This window comes from Prionailurus bengalensis, chromosome B3 (genome assembly GCF_016509475.1).
Source record: "Prionailurus bengalensis isolate Pbe53 chromosome B3, Fcat_Pben_1.1_paternal_pri, whole genome shotgun sequence".
Classification (NCBI taxonomy): domain Eukaryota; kingdom Metazoa; phylum Chordata; class Mammalia; order Carnivora; family Felidae; genus Prionailurus; species Prionailurus bengalensis.
In genome coordinates, this window is record NC_057355.1 from 11,008,080 (window position 1) to 11,022,606 (window position 14,527).

Below are 14,527 nucleotides of genomic sequence, written 5' to 3' on the forward strand. Positions count from 1 at the left end.
GATTTTACCATTTGCAACAACATGCATGGATCTAGAGAGTATTATGCTAAGTCAGTCAGAGAAAGACAAATACCATATGATTTCACTCATATGTACAGTTTAGGAAACAAACAGGGGCACCTGGGTGGCTCAGTTGAGCATCTAACTTCGGCTCAGGTCACGATCTCATGGTTCATGAGTTTGAACACCAGATCGGGCTCACTGCTGTCAGCCTGTCAGTGCAGAGCCCGCTTCCGATCCTCTGTTCCCCTCTCTCTGCCCCTCCGCAGCTTGCATTCTCCCCCCAAAAGAATACATATTTTTAAAAAAGAAACAAAGAAAAAAATGGGGTAAACAAAAAACAGAGTCTTAAATATAGAAAATAAAATGTTGCCAGAGAGGAGGTGGGTGGGGGGATGGGTGAAATAGACAAAAAGGCTTAAGAGAAGGGGCGCCTGGGTGGCTCAGTCGTTTACGTGATCTCATAGTTCGTGAGTTCGAGCCCTGAGTCGGGCTCTGTGCTCACAGCTTGGAGCCTGTTTCGGATTCTGTGTCTCTCTCCCTCTCTCTCTGCCCCTCGAGCTCTGTCTCTCTCATCCTTACTTATCCAGTACTTATGCTGAGAAATATATAGACTTGTTGAATCGTTATATTGTACACCTAAAGCTAATTTAACACCATATATTAATTATATGGTAATTAAAAAGTGAAAGCGGGAAGGCACAATTCCTTCCCTGCCCCCCTCCCCATATGTGGCTCCATAGCAAACAGGACCCAAGAATTTTTCCGCTTTTCCTGGGCCATCTCAGAACTCAAAGATTTGAAATCCCAAGTTGTTACGAGATTAGACAATAAGGACATCCTTGTATTTTCAGAGTTCTGCTACAAGAGCTTCTTGACAGAAGCCAACGATGCCCTGCATTGTAGAAGTGTCCGGTTACACTACAGCTCATCCAGATGAAATGCTCAGTCCTTTTTCAAGCAAGTGCTCTGATCCTGAGTGACCAAAACACACGTGTGAATTCCTAGGAGCGTGTTCAGCTTTTGCCCTGCTCTGTACTTGGGTGGTGCGGTAAGCAGACCTAAATGTCCCTTTGTGTGTCCTAGGCTAGAATGTGGGGCTCGGGAAGCTCCTTGGCAGGTCATTCCTTCGGAGCAAGGGCACACTGCTCCAAGGGGTTGGAGAACGTGCTGCGAGCTGCTTCCTTGGTCGCTAGTGCTCTCCCATCCTTGAGTCGAAATAGCAGAGGTGGTCCCCAGCAACGAGAGGTGGGACAGTTGCTCTTTCTGCAGTCTAACCTTAAATTGGGTTGAAGAGGTGGGAACTTCTCACCAGCCGGCTTCTAATTTTATTTCCTTCAAGACCCCACGTTGGTCATTATGAACATTCCAGAAAAAGAAATCTCCCTACCTTCTCCTCCCTATTTTGTGCTACTGTGATTACTTCATGCAGGGAAGACGCTTTGGCTTTGATGAAGAGCAGCGATGGCAGGTGAACTGATCATTCATTCATTCAAACAGTAATTAACAGGCACCCACTACGCGCTCCGTGCTGCTCTGCGCGTGAGACACACTCTGTTCCCAGGTCTCTTCCACTGAGACTGTTGTGTGGCATATCTTCATTTTCTTCTTTTTTTTCCCTCTTACTTTAAGACTTATATAATTGTTTGGTTAGATCAAATAATTGTATTTGGTTTGGAAAAAGAAAAAGAGAGAGAGAGAGAGAGAGAGAGAGGAAGCCTCAGAATGGGTAAGTCCCGACTTGAGTCGTTAATTTCCGGCCGTGTAGAACAAAGCTGCTGTACTACTTCAAAGATAGAAATAAGGCAAATATTCAGCTATTGTAGATCTGAAGCACTTGCAGAGAAAAGAGTGAACTGACAGCAATAAAATTCCCGAAGAATTGATTAAACCAAAATTTCTTGCACCTGGGAAAAACTGGAGGCTTATGCGATGAAATACACCTTTTATTTCAAAGCTAAACTTTGAAGTTTGAAAATAAAAGCGAAAGACTTGTGGCCCGGGACACAAGGGCTGTTCCAACCTAATGTGTTAGTTGGAATTTCAAAGGGAAATGATTAGAGGTGAGCACTCCCTTGTGTGCACGAGCTCTGGGAATCCAGCACTGAGGACCAGCCAGGACCTGCCGCTAATATCACCACCAGATAATTGATTGGCTTCGATGGGGAAAAGTTTAAGGCATAGAACCCTTGAAGGGAAAATCATCAGATCCTGCCTGCCTGTGATCCTGAGTCAAAGGCCGGGAAAGGGACTATTTCCTCTCTCCTCTGCCCTCCTCCTGGAAATGGCCACATAGAGGCTGGGATTGGGGCTCACAATATGGATCTAGATTACAAGGTGGACCCATGGGAGATGTAGAGCAGTGGAGCTTTTTTACCTGGGAGCTTTAAATTTTTTTAAGTTTATTTATTTTTGAGAAAGAGAGCAGGGAAGGGGCAGAGAGAGAGGGAGAGACAGAGAGAATCCCAAGTGGGCTCCATGCCACCAGGGCAGAGCCCCCTGTGGGGCTCGAGCCCACAACCAAACCACCAGATCATGACCTGAGCCAAAGTCGGATGCTTCACTGACTGAGCCACCCAGGGACCCCTACCTAGGAGCTTTTAAAACTTTTGATACTCAAACCATGCTGGAGAGGGGTCTGAGTATGACCTATTAAGTCAGGCTGTAGGGTAGGTGGTTGAGAACCAGGTATTAGCACGTTTTGACGCCCCCCCTGTGTCTCCAATGCATAGCAAGGGAGAGACAATTGCTTGCCATTTGGGCCAGGACACCTGCTCTGCCATGACAGACCTTGCCTTCCTCCTCTCACCGTAATACCATGACCCTGGGAAGAATTGTTTGCCCCGTATCTCCATCTGGACTGCCCAAATTCCTCCACCTCCTTGTAATTACGCTGCTGGACCAGGAAGGAAAGGACTCAGGTCCCCTCCTTAGTGTAGACATATGTGCAAGCTTCTACCTTCTTTAAACCAACAAGCAAGCCAACTCACCTCCATAGACTTGGAGCTCACCCCTAGCAAAACCTCTCTCCTTTGCACCCAGATGGCTTCAGAAAAAGAACCCATTGTATGCACTTACTGTCCATACCCTCTTAATTTCCACCCTGTCAGTATTTAAAACATGCTGATATTTTGCTTATCATAGACTTTTTTTTTTAATTAACTTTGATATTTTAAAAACACTGCCTTAAAACATTATTAATCATGATTATTTTGTTTTTTGGCACCCCCTTAGATTTTGCTCCCAAGGTGAATGTTCACCTCACGTGTCTTACCAGAGTCCCGGCCCTGTTCTATATACTCCTCAACCTATTATGATCTGCTTCTGTTCCCCAAAATGCAATAGAAACTAATCTTGAAAGGTTCATAGAAAATTCTTGATGTGTGATATTTTTCAAAATACATTTTTTGGGGGGTACCTGGGGCTCCGTCTGTTGAGCGTCTGACTTCAGCTCAGGTCATGATCTCATGGTTCGTGAGTTTAAGCCCTATACCAGGCTTGCTGCTGTTAGCCTGTCAGTGGAGAGCCCACTTCGGATCCTCTGTCCCTCTTTCTCTGTCCCTCCATTGCTTGGGCTCTCCCAAAAATAAATAAATATTTAAAAAATAATAAAATACTTTTTTAGTTGACATTGTTTTGAGCATTTCAAACACTTCACACAACAAATAAAATGTACACAAACATAATGATTACAAAAAAACATTACTATACTTGTACCTAACCCTATACCTAAAATGTCAACCTCTTGTTTGCTTCCCAATTTCTTTATTATTTTAATGTCACTTCCATACTTCCTAAAATTACAGTGGTGTTTAATTACAAACCTTCCCAAAGGAATAGTATTCTTAACAGATCAGAAAGAAAATGAGTATCAATTCAGATAGCCAAGGTTACAGGATCTGGTTGATCAATCGATTCCTGGTTATGGCACAAACCCAGGTTATTTCTCCCAATGCTTTTCAAACCCAAGCCAGGACAGCAGGCTGAAATTTTCTTTTTAAGATAATCTTTTCTTTCTATATCAATTAAGAAAAAATGTAGGTCCAAGCTTTTCCCATGGATTATTGTTTTTAGTAATCTGGAGTTTCCCTCATTAAATGTTGAAATCTTGGGGTGCCTGGGTGGCTCATTCAGTTGAGTGTCCAACTCTTGATTTTGGCTCAGGTCATGACCTCAGGGTCATGGGATCAAATGGTGTTGGACTCCATGCTTTGGAGCCTGCTTTGAGATTCTCTCTTCCCCTCTGCCCCTCTCCCTTGCTTGCACACGTGCTCTCTCTCTGTCTGGAGAGGAAAGGAAAGGAAAGGAAAGGAAAGGAAAGGAAAGGAAAGGAAAGGAAAGGAAAGGAAAGGAAATGTTGAAGTCCTTCTTGACCAGCATGACATAACCCATTGTCCCGTCATTGTGATTACTGGGTCATTGTGAAAACTTGGTCTATTGGCATTATTTAAAATGTATGGATGCCAGACCAGTGTCTCATTATAAGTCATGGTTTCGTCTCCCAGGAGCGGGAGAACAAGGTTATGCAGTGAGGGCTCCTTTACAAGGCATTTGGCCTATTCATCATCTTGGAACACAGTTTTGAGCCTCCTTTCTGTCGAGTTATTGTGTGTGAACATTGGTGTCATTAAGTCTCTACTCTTGGTACTGTATATTTTCTGAGGGTGATTTGGGTTAGTTTCCTGTGTTTTCCCTCCTGTACTCACTCAGATAGACATCAGTTTCATGTCTCTGTTTTAAAATCAAACCATTAATAGAAGAAATAAAATACCAATTTGTGTTAACCTCCTCATTAAAATTAATAAAAAATTAAGCAAATCCCTTTATAGCCAACTTCTCTGCTCATCCTAATTACCTTTAGTGTACTTTATATGAACTTTTACTCTTAATAACATTATGAAATTATGGCCTTTCACAAACTCAACACATTTCAATTAACCACGATTATTATACCCATTCTGATGCTCAAATTCCAATTTGGCTGGTGGGAAACTTCTTAAGCTATGTCTTTTGTTCTTTCAGCATTGTTCCTGGCATCTTTGAAAGCATCTCTGCTTTTTGGCAACCGTAGGGTATTCCAGGACGATTCTAGTCTGTGCATATCTGCTCAGGCGCGTGAACTTGGGCCCATGCCAGACATGTTAGTTCCATACCGCGAAGAATCAGGGATCCAAATCTGGGTGATGAGGGCCTCATGTGAGAATAGGCAGTGAAGAGAATGATGCTGCTGTTCACATACTTCTAGCGGGAAAACGATTGCTTTTCAACATCATGTGTTCACATTGATTTTTTTTCGACTATTATTAACATAATTAAGTGTCTGTACTTTACTTGCCTTATAGCATGAGGTTTTATTGACCTCTAAGACTTTCTAATATATTATGCAATACATGACCTCAGCTTGAACCTTCCTTCTTTTGTAGTTCTACCCATGATATTGGCTTTTGTGTTTGTCTTCACATCACACTGACATTCAAGGACTCTGAGAAATTGGTCTTTGTTCCACCACCTCGTTGGAGCTATTGTGGTCTCATCCCCAGTGAATTCTCTCAGCCCCTGGGCAATGTACCTAAGTGTTTCTTGCCCCTGAGGAGTAATTGTTCCGGATGGCCGCATATTGATTTTCTTCAATTCTAAGAAAGGCTTGGCTTCACTGCATCTGAAGAGTCTTCTCTGGTTGGGATTCAGCCTTGGAGAACACCATTTTCCCCTTCGTCCATACGTCCTCTACCACCAGCTCTGTATCTGCCCCCATAGTTTCTAGTCATTGACTTCCAACATATTCGACCGTAGGAATCTGAAGGAAGAAAGATGTGATCTCTCGAGAGTCTCAGTGACAACATGAAAAGGAGAGCAGCATCTTTGCCCTGTCTTAGCTCAGTTAATATATTTCCTTCTAGACATCCTTGTTTTCTTACATTTTTAATGAGTGCCTTCCTTGACTGGTAACTAACTTACTGACCCCTTTGTGTAAGGGATCTGGAATGCCACCAGGGTTCGCTCTGGCTGCTGCAGGTTTAGCTTCCACTCACCAGTTGAGTGGGGGATGGGAGCCACCATTATCTTTGGAGTTGTGCCAAAGATACCCTGTTACCTTTACACTTAGGGAGAGGGCTCTGGACGAGGAAAAGGGACAACAATTGCTTAAAGAGACAAGAGATGGAACGTAAGAGAAAACAAAGATACGCCTATACATCTGATCTCCTATTCAAAATAACCTTAGCAGGATGGAGTTTAAATCTGACAGCAGCCTGAGTTTCATTTTATGCCTTTGAGCTGGGGCAGGGCACTTGAGAAATGTTAGTTTGCTGGAGACTTCCCATTAAACAAGACAAACTGGGTCCAGAAATGATGGAGTATGTATAATTTTTTTAAATTGTAATTCTAATGCATATATATATATATGCATTATATATGGTATTATATATGGTAATTTGGAAATGTACATGAATATCAAACCTGCTATGAGAGAGCCAGGCTCTGTGCCAGGTGCTGGGCATTCCATACCTCTTCCAATACTCATAGCAACGTGCTGGGACAGGTTCTAATTTTATTCCCATTTGAAAGATAGGTAAATTGACGTTTAGGAAGGTTAAGCCAATTATTCATGGTCGTAAACTAGTAGGTGGTAAATTCAAATTCAGGAGACTCAAATTCAGGTAGTCTGACTCTGACTCCAGGACCCATCGTCCTAAATATGCTGCGTATGTGTGTGTGTATGTGTACGTGTGTACAACAAAAATTGGACCACACTACACATCCCATCTGGAGTTCTCCTTGTTTTTTTCACTTATTAGTTTATCAAGAGCATTTCTCCTTTCTTATAATGTGTTATAAGAAATAGTTTTAAAAAAGGGTGACTACCGGGGCATCTGGGTGGCTCAATCGGTTAAGCATCCAAACGTTGGATTCGGCTCAGGTTGTGATCTCATGGTCCATGTGAGAACTAGCCCTGAGTCAGACTCTGAGCTGATGGTAGGAAGCCTGCTTGGGATTCTCTCTCTCCTGTCTCTCTCTGCTCCTCTCCCCCGCTCACTTGAGCATGGGCGCGCTCCCTCTCTCAAAAGAAATAAATAAACAAATAAACATTAAAAAAAAATGAGTGATTACTTGGGGAGCCCGGCTGCTTCTGTGGATAAAACATGTGACGTTTGATCTCAGGGATGTGAGTTCAAGCCCCACATTGTGTGTGAAGACTACTTCAAAAAACAACAAACAAAAAAACGGGTGAATACTGTCTTTCAGTGAAAACGTAATGTCATTTTGCCAGTCCCTTATTAATGAGCATATACATCCTTCCCAATTTTTCAGTATTATAAACAATTATTCAATACACATTAAGCAACAAACGATAAAGCATCGTACTTGAATTTTTGCTTGTGTCTCTGATGATTTTCTTCAGACAGATTCAGTAGAAGAGAATTATTGAGCCAATGGAAGTGAACAATTTGAGTGCCCTGATAGGCAGGACCAACCACTTTCCACAGAGTGGCATGAATTCACACCTCTGCCAGCACTTTGCTAGTGAGCCTTTCCATCAAACTCCCACCAGCACACTTTTTTCTTTTCTTTTCTTTTTTTAAAATTTTTTCACATTTATTCATTTTTGAGAGACAGAGACAGAGCATGAGAGGGTGAGGCGCAGAGAGAGAAGGGGACACTGAATCCGAAGCAGCCTCCAGGCTCTGAGCGTCAGCACAGAGCCTGATGTGGGGCTCGAACTCATGAACGGTGAGGTCATGACCTGAGCCAGTGGGAAGCTTAACCAACCGAGTTACCCAGGCACCCCGAAAATTTTCTTTAGAAAATGTTTTGCCACGTTGGAGGGTGAATAAAATGTATCTTGTATTTGTTTTCGTTAGCAGTTGTTTGATTAGGTGCGAGTGTGAATATTTTTGCATGGTCATTGAATTTTGTGTTTCTTTACATTTTCTGTGTGGATCCTCTGACATTTCTTTTGGAGTAATAGAGTTTTACTTATCGATTTGTAAAGGCACTTTATGTTTGACATTACCCTCCTGCCCCATTGCTAAATCACCTTTCCCAGTTTGTGAGTTCATTGTTGCGAGTGATGTTTCTTGGCATAGGGTAGTCCTAATTGTGTAATGATAAAGTCTATCCGGCTTTTCCTTTGTAACTATTTCTGTTGCTCTTGTGTGTAGAATGTCTTTCCCTCTCCAGAGATCTAATAATTATTCACTTATATTTTTGTCTACGTGCTGTTCTTTCAACTATTTGTTTTTATTGTTGTTTTTGTGTTGGCCTGTTCCACGGCGAGGCTATAATTTGAGTCTATCAATTTTCTCAAACATTTGATGAACAACCCGTTCCTTTCACATTTTTGTTGTGCTTACTTTGCTAAGCTGGGATACATACTAGACTCTATTTCAGGGATGATTGCTCAATTCTGTCAATCTGTCTGGCAGTTCTTGAGTTTCTACCATACTGTTTTGTTGGATGTTGCTTGCAATATATTTTAATGCCTCGTAGGACGTGCTTCCTTAATATAATTGCCTGATTTTCAATATTTACATCATTTTTTAACTTGTTTTTAATCTGTATAAACTGTAGAATCACTACGTCATATAAGCAACATAATATTGGCTTATCTTTTGGTTTTCATCATATTGGAATATGTAACATGTCATTGCAAAATTATAATAGTATTTATTGTTATTTGGTTGGGTTATCTTTCCAATTTTTTTTAATGTTTATTTATTTTTGAGAGAGAGACAGAGTGCAAGTGGGTGAGAGGCAGAGAGAAAGGGAGAGGCAGAATCTGAACAGGTTCCAGGCTCTGAGCTGTCAGCACAGAGCCTGATGCAGGGCTCAAACTCGGGAACGATGAGATCATAACCTGAATAGAAGTCGGATGCTTAACTGACTGAGCCACCAGGTGCCCCTATCTTTGTTAGTTTTATATCAGTGTAATGTTAACTTCACACAGTGAATCTTTATATTTTCAGCTTTTGTTTTTATATCTGGAAAAATCATATGACATGGAATTATCTGTCCATGTGAAAGTCTGAAAGTTATCACTGGTGAAATTTTAAAGCAATGGGATATCTTTATAGGTAATCATTTTAGGATCAGGTCAAGTTTTCCATGAAAATATCTATTTACTTCAGTTTTCCAAATTTACTAACACATTGGTTTTGAATAATACTTTCTGATTTGCTAAAAATTTCCTGTTCTTATTTTTACATTTCTGTTTTACTTTAAATTTTTTTTCCTCCTTCTACTCATATATTCTTGAATTGTGTTAAAAAAACAGTTCTTGGATTTGTGCATCAACTTTACTGTTTCTATTTTTAATAATTTGTTCATTTTTTTCTATGCTTATCTTTAGACAATCTTTTATTCTGTTTCCCTTGTTTTAAATACATTTTAATTATATATAGTACAAATCCTCTGAAATGTATCTGTTTTGTCTACTTGTTTTTCCAAAGACCAGTCATTCTATAAAAGGCTTGCATAAAATAATTGTTTCTGTCCATTTCTTCTTGTACATCTTTGCTTCATGTAGTTGATGCATAAAATATATATCCCTTTTATATCTTGAAGGCTGCACATTTTTTATGCATACTTTGACTCATTTAATATTTTTGGCCCTGTTTCTAGTCTTGTATGAACTTGATATTAATATCTTCATTTTTTTCTTTGTTTACGTTTTTCTAGTAAGTCTTTATTCATTTTTTATTTTTAATCTATTTGTATCATTTTGTATTTTTGTTCTGGATACATTTCTCATGAGTAGGTCACAGTTGGATTTTCTTTCCCCAATCCTGATGTTTTAACATTTTAATGTAGGAAGATGAATCATTTACATTTATTGTTGTAACTGTCCCATTTTCTCATCCTGGATGATTATTTGGGATATTTGGGGGTTTGCTCAGGCAGAGTTCAGGGGAACTAAGCCTGACCACTGACAGGAGAAACAGCTACAGGCATGAAAACAAGGGAAAGCTCAAACTTGGTCATAGCCAAGGCCATCTTGCAAAGAGAGGAACATTCTAAATCTCGAGTCTGTGGAATTGGCCATAAATCTAGAACAGCATCCAAATCAAAGAGTTTTCAAAAAGCAAACAGAGTTGAGGAGTAGGTTCAGAAAACAGAGCCGGGAGAGCTTCCTGCGGAAGCTTGGGGAGACCCAAGTATTTTCAATCTTTTTCTGTAAATGATAATGAAAAAAAAGTAATGATGGCCACAACGATTTACAACAGCTTGTTTATTGACATTGGATTAAGTTCTTTCAATAAAGATTCTCTTTAATCCCCACAACTCCCCATGCTATTCTACTTTTACAGACAGGAAAACAGGCTCTGCATTTTCCAGACCAAAGTGAGTCAGTGCCAGAACCACTTTCTGAAAACGAATTTCCCTAACTCAAAAGCACACAATTTTGACCATTATGTTATACTGTTTTCTTCCCAATATTATAATTGTTCTCATTTTTCATCTTCCTAATTTTTACAAGCATATATTATCTTGAATTATTTGAATTAGGTTTTTCAAAATCACACTTGAATGCATACCTTCTCTAATTATCAAATTCATGAGCATAATTCATAACTTTTGATTCCTTCTCCTGTAAGACAAGGAATGGGGCACCCTTCTACTTCCCCACATACTCTTTTTCCCATCTTTGCCAATGTCATTTGGAATTATGGACCTATTTATTATTGGTCTTATTTTTAGTTATTCTGTTTCAAGAAACAACAACAAAAACTTTCCATTTGTACTGCTATTTTATTTATAGCATTTTTTTTTTTTTTACTTAATTCTGTATGTTTAGCTGGGACTGTCACAATGGTTTTGAAGCCACCTCTTTTATTCTTGAGTTTTTGTCTTTAATTAATATGTTTTTCCATTTGAACGTATCTTTAGGTAAATTTTTGAAGAAAAGCACAGGGGTGGTATCTTTTTTGAGCCCTTGATTAGAATATCTAAGAATGTCTTTTTTGTTTTCTTTGCAAATTAGCAGCATTTCAGCTTGAGTCAAGACCATTTTCTTTCAGTACCATTTAGACTTTGTTCCATTATCATCTGGCATCCAGTCTTGGGATGCACAGTTGATTTAGACTGTTTTTGTTTGATGATAAGTAACTTTAATGCTTTGTCTGGATGTTTGCAGAATTTAAAAAAATCCTTTATAGTCAAACAAATTTGCTATATTATGTCTAACTGTGAATATCTCTTCATTAATTTTGCCTAGAGACGGTGTACTAGTTTAAATTGTACATTCCATTTTTTTTTTCCAGCTTGAAAAGTTTTCTTCCATTCTTTGTCTCCAATGTTGTAGCAACATCATTTGTTCTGGTTATATCTTTCTGTGGGGGAAGAGGGTCCTTCTTATCCATGTTGTAAGTCTTTATTTGTGATCTACCAAATCATCCATCTTTTCTCTCATCATTTTCATCTCTGTTTCTCTTCTCTATGTTGATAGGAAACTTATTCGGCTTGTTTCCTACATCAGTTATCGGGTTTTCCGAAATTTTTATTGTGGTCTTTACTGCCTCGAGATCAGATGTCAATGCCACAATTTTAATTTTAGCTTACCAGAGTCCTATTCTTATCTTCCAGTTTCCTCTTTGAATTCAGTTGGAATCCCAAGCATCATCTTTGTCATCTAATGCTTCATTATTTCAGAAAGTACATCCGGTTAGTATTTTTTAAGAACACAAAACAGCGGGATTAAATTTTTTCTTGTCTTATCTAGTCAACTTTTTTTTTTTTTAATAAGCAGGCTTTTTCTTTGTCTTATTGGTCTGCAGAGTCTGTTTTATGTTACAGAATATTTTTCATAGATGCAATGTATCTTTATCCCACCTTCCAACACATGCACACTCATTGCTTCTTAAAAGAAGGGATACCTATAGAAGCTGGTTGTACTTTGGATCTGCTAGAATCTTCCTCTTAAAAATTAAATTGGAGAGCAAGTTATGGTGCATACTCTCTGCCCTAGTTTCCAGTGCCTAGCTAGCAATGTGAACTGTTAGATCATGGCAGAAATTTCTCCCACTTCCCTGACTATTCCTTTGTAAACGGGAAATGAATTAATTATTAAATAACTTAAAACATTTCATAGTCTTTTTGTGGCCCAAAACGGTGCATGAGTGGCTTTGATTCCAAGAAAGGCAATGCTTTCAATGTATGTGGCAGATTGTGTTTTCCAAGGATGGCCACAGCAATGTTTATCCTATCTCATAGGTTCTTCTCACAACGTGGCTCTGACCCACTTTCATTGAGAGATGACTTCTATGATCTCTTCCCCTGAGTCTAGGTGGAGCTCTGTGGCTGCCTCCATCCACAGAATGTGGCAGAAATGATGCTGCATGACTGAAGGCTAGGTCATAAAAGTCCCATGGTCTGGCATCCCCAAGGCTGCCATTCTGGAGAGATCATGAAGAAAGAACACAAGCAGAGATGCCAGGAGCTGCAGGAAGGCACAGATGTTCCAGCCCCCAGCCGTGTGAACCTTTCTAGCCCAGGACACAGGCATGCGAATGAGTGAGACGGCCAGTGATTCCAGCCCTCAGCCAGCCCCGCAGCTGCCCCGGCTGATGACAGAGTCCAGTTCTCCCCACCGAGCCCTGCCCGGATTGGCGATTCTGGAGGAAAATGAATCCATGAACATTGTTGCTTAAGCCATTAAGTTTTGGGGTGGCTTGTTACATGCCATTAGATAATCGAACATGTTTTTCCCGTCCCCACCCCCACCTGCATTACTATATTACCCACTCCCTATATTACTATACACTTTATATCCCAGGACATACACTGCAACCACCCACCGTTTTCACTGAGGCCCATTGTGCTCTTTGGGGATTTACCACTGCATAGATTTAGCAAGATGAGAGAGCACGGAGCTGAGTGTCCTCGGGCAGCCAAAAGGTGACCATCAGGCTTTCCGACTAGGCAATCAGCCCAGGTCCCCGATGCAGAGCCCTCTTGTCCTTTCTCCTCGTGGAGGAAGGAGGCACTCTTCCTTGGTCATCCCATTCGAAACTGGACAATCCATATTTGGGATCCTGGGGTTTCAGCCAGATTAAGTCCTGGCAGCCCTTTTGGGTGTTCATGGGTATTTTAAGGGGAGCCGGGAAAGGGAAGTTCACGCGGCCTTCAGGACCCTGAAGTCCCAGCTTGAGTTCTGAGATGCAGAGGTGTTGCCACAACAACAATCAGACACAAAATGGAACCACAAGAGGACCCCTCTCCCGATGCCCTGGCCTTGTCAGTCACCCATGCTCTGTGGGACTCCGTGGTGCGATGGTTCCAGGAGAAGGAAAATAGCCAGTGCCTGTTTTTCATCTTAGTCTGTCCTTCTAAAGCCCCCAGTACAAAGAAGCGGGGAATACACAGAAACGCTAAAGCGCTGCCGGAAGTCGCCTAACTCCAAGCTACTTTTGACAGCATCCTGGACCGGTTCTCTCCTTCCCAAATCATAACATGCATATCAATTGCTTGGGGATCTTGTTAAAATTTAAATCCTGGTTCCAAACACACGGGCTGAGGTCCGAGCGTCTGTGTTTCTAGCAAGCTCCCAGGTGACACCAGTGCTGCCGGGCCTCGGACAACACTTCGAGTGCGGAGGCTCTGGGCACTTCCTGTTGTTTTCACTTCCTGAAGGCAGCCCAGAAAGACTCTCACTTCCCGCCTCCCTAGGTGTGGTTTTACAGCTATTGTCACTATTATGTCCCCTGTCTCTTTGTCTCCCAGTGCTTATGGGCTCTTCTGCCATTTTGTCCTGTTCTGCAGCTGTTGGGCAGCTCAGGTGGGGAAGGGTCCCTTCTTGTGTCCTCGCTGATTTGTTCCCTGTTCAGTAGTACTGGCCCTTCTGGGCCCGCCTCATCCAGGGGCAGAAATATAGAGATGGAGACACCGATCGGAGGCTCGTCAGGGAGAAGGGCAGCGAGTGCCCTCCACAATGGGACAAACACTAAGGCAGAGGATGACATAGGTGGTAAGGGCATGTAGGTGTGGGGAGGCAGTGGGAAGCTGGGAGGACAAGAATGAGAGGGTATTCTTTAAAGGCTTCCTGGAGGAGGTGATCTTTTAGCTGACTCTTAAGGTACTGGTGGTTGCAAGCCAGCCGAAGAAAGGGGAGGGAAGGGCATCCTGGGCAGAGGGAATAGCAGGCGGATATGTTTGGAGGAGGAGAAAGCATGGTGAGCTCAAGGGGCTGCAATTACTTAATTATGGCCAGAGCCTGGCGTGTACGTGAAGGGCTGGGGGAGGGGTAAGGTAGTGGAGTAGCTTGCTCTGGCTGCCCTAAAGAAAGACAGACCGGGTGGCTTAACCAGAGATTGTTTTTTTTCACAATTCTGGCTGCTAGAAGTCTGACATCAAGGTGTCAGCAGGCTTGGTGTCTTCTGAGGCTTCTCCCCTTGACTTGCAGACCCTCTCTGCTCCCTGGGTCCTCACATGGTTGCCTTTCTTGAGCTTTCTGTGTCCTAATCCTCTTTCTAAAAGGATGCTGGTCTTGGATGAGGGCCCCCCGTAAAGACTTCATTTTACCTCACTCACC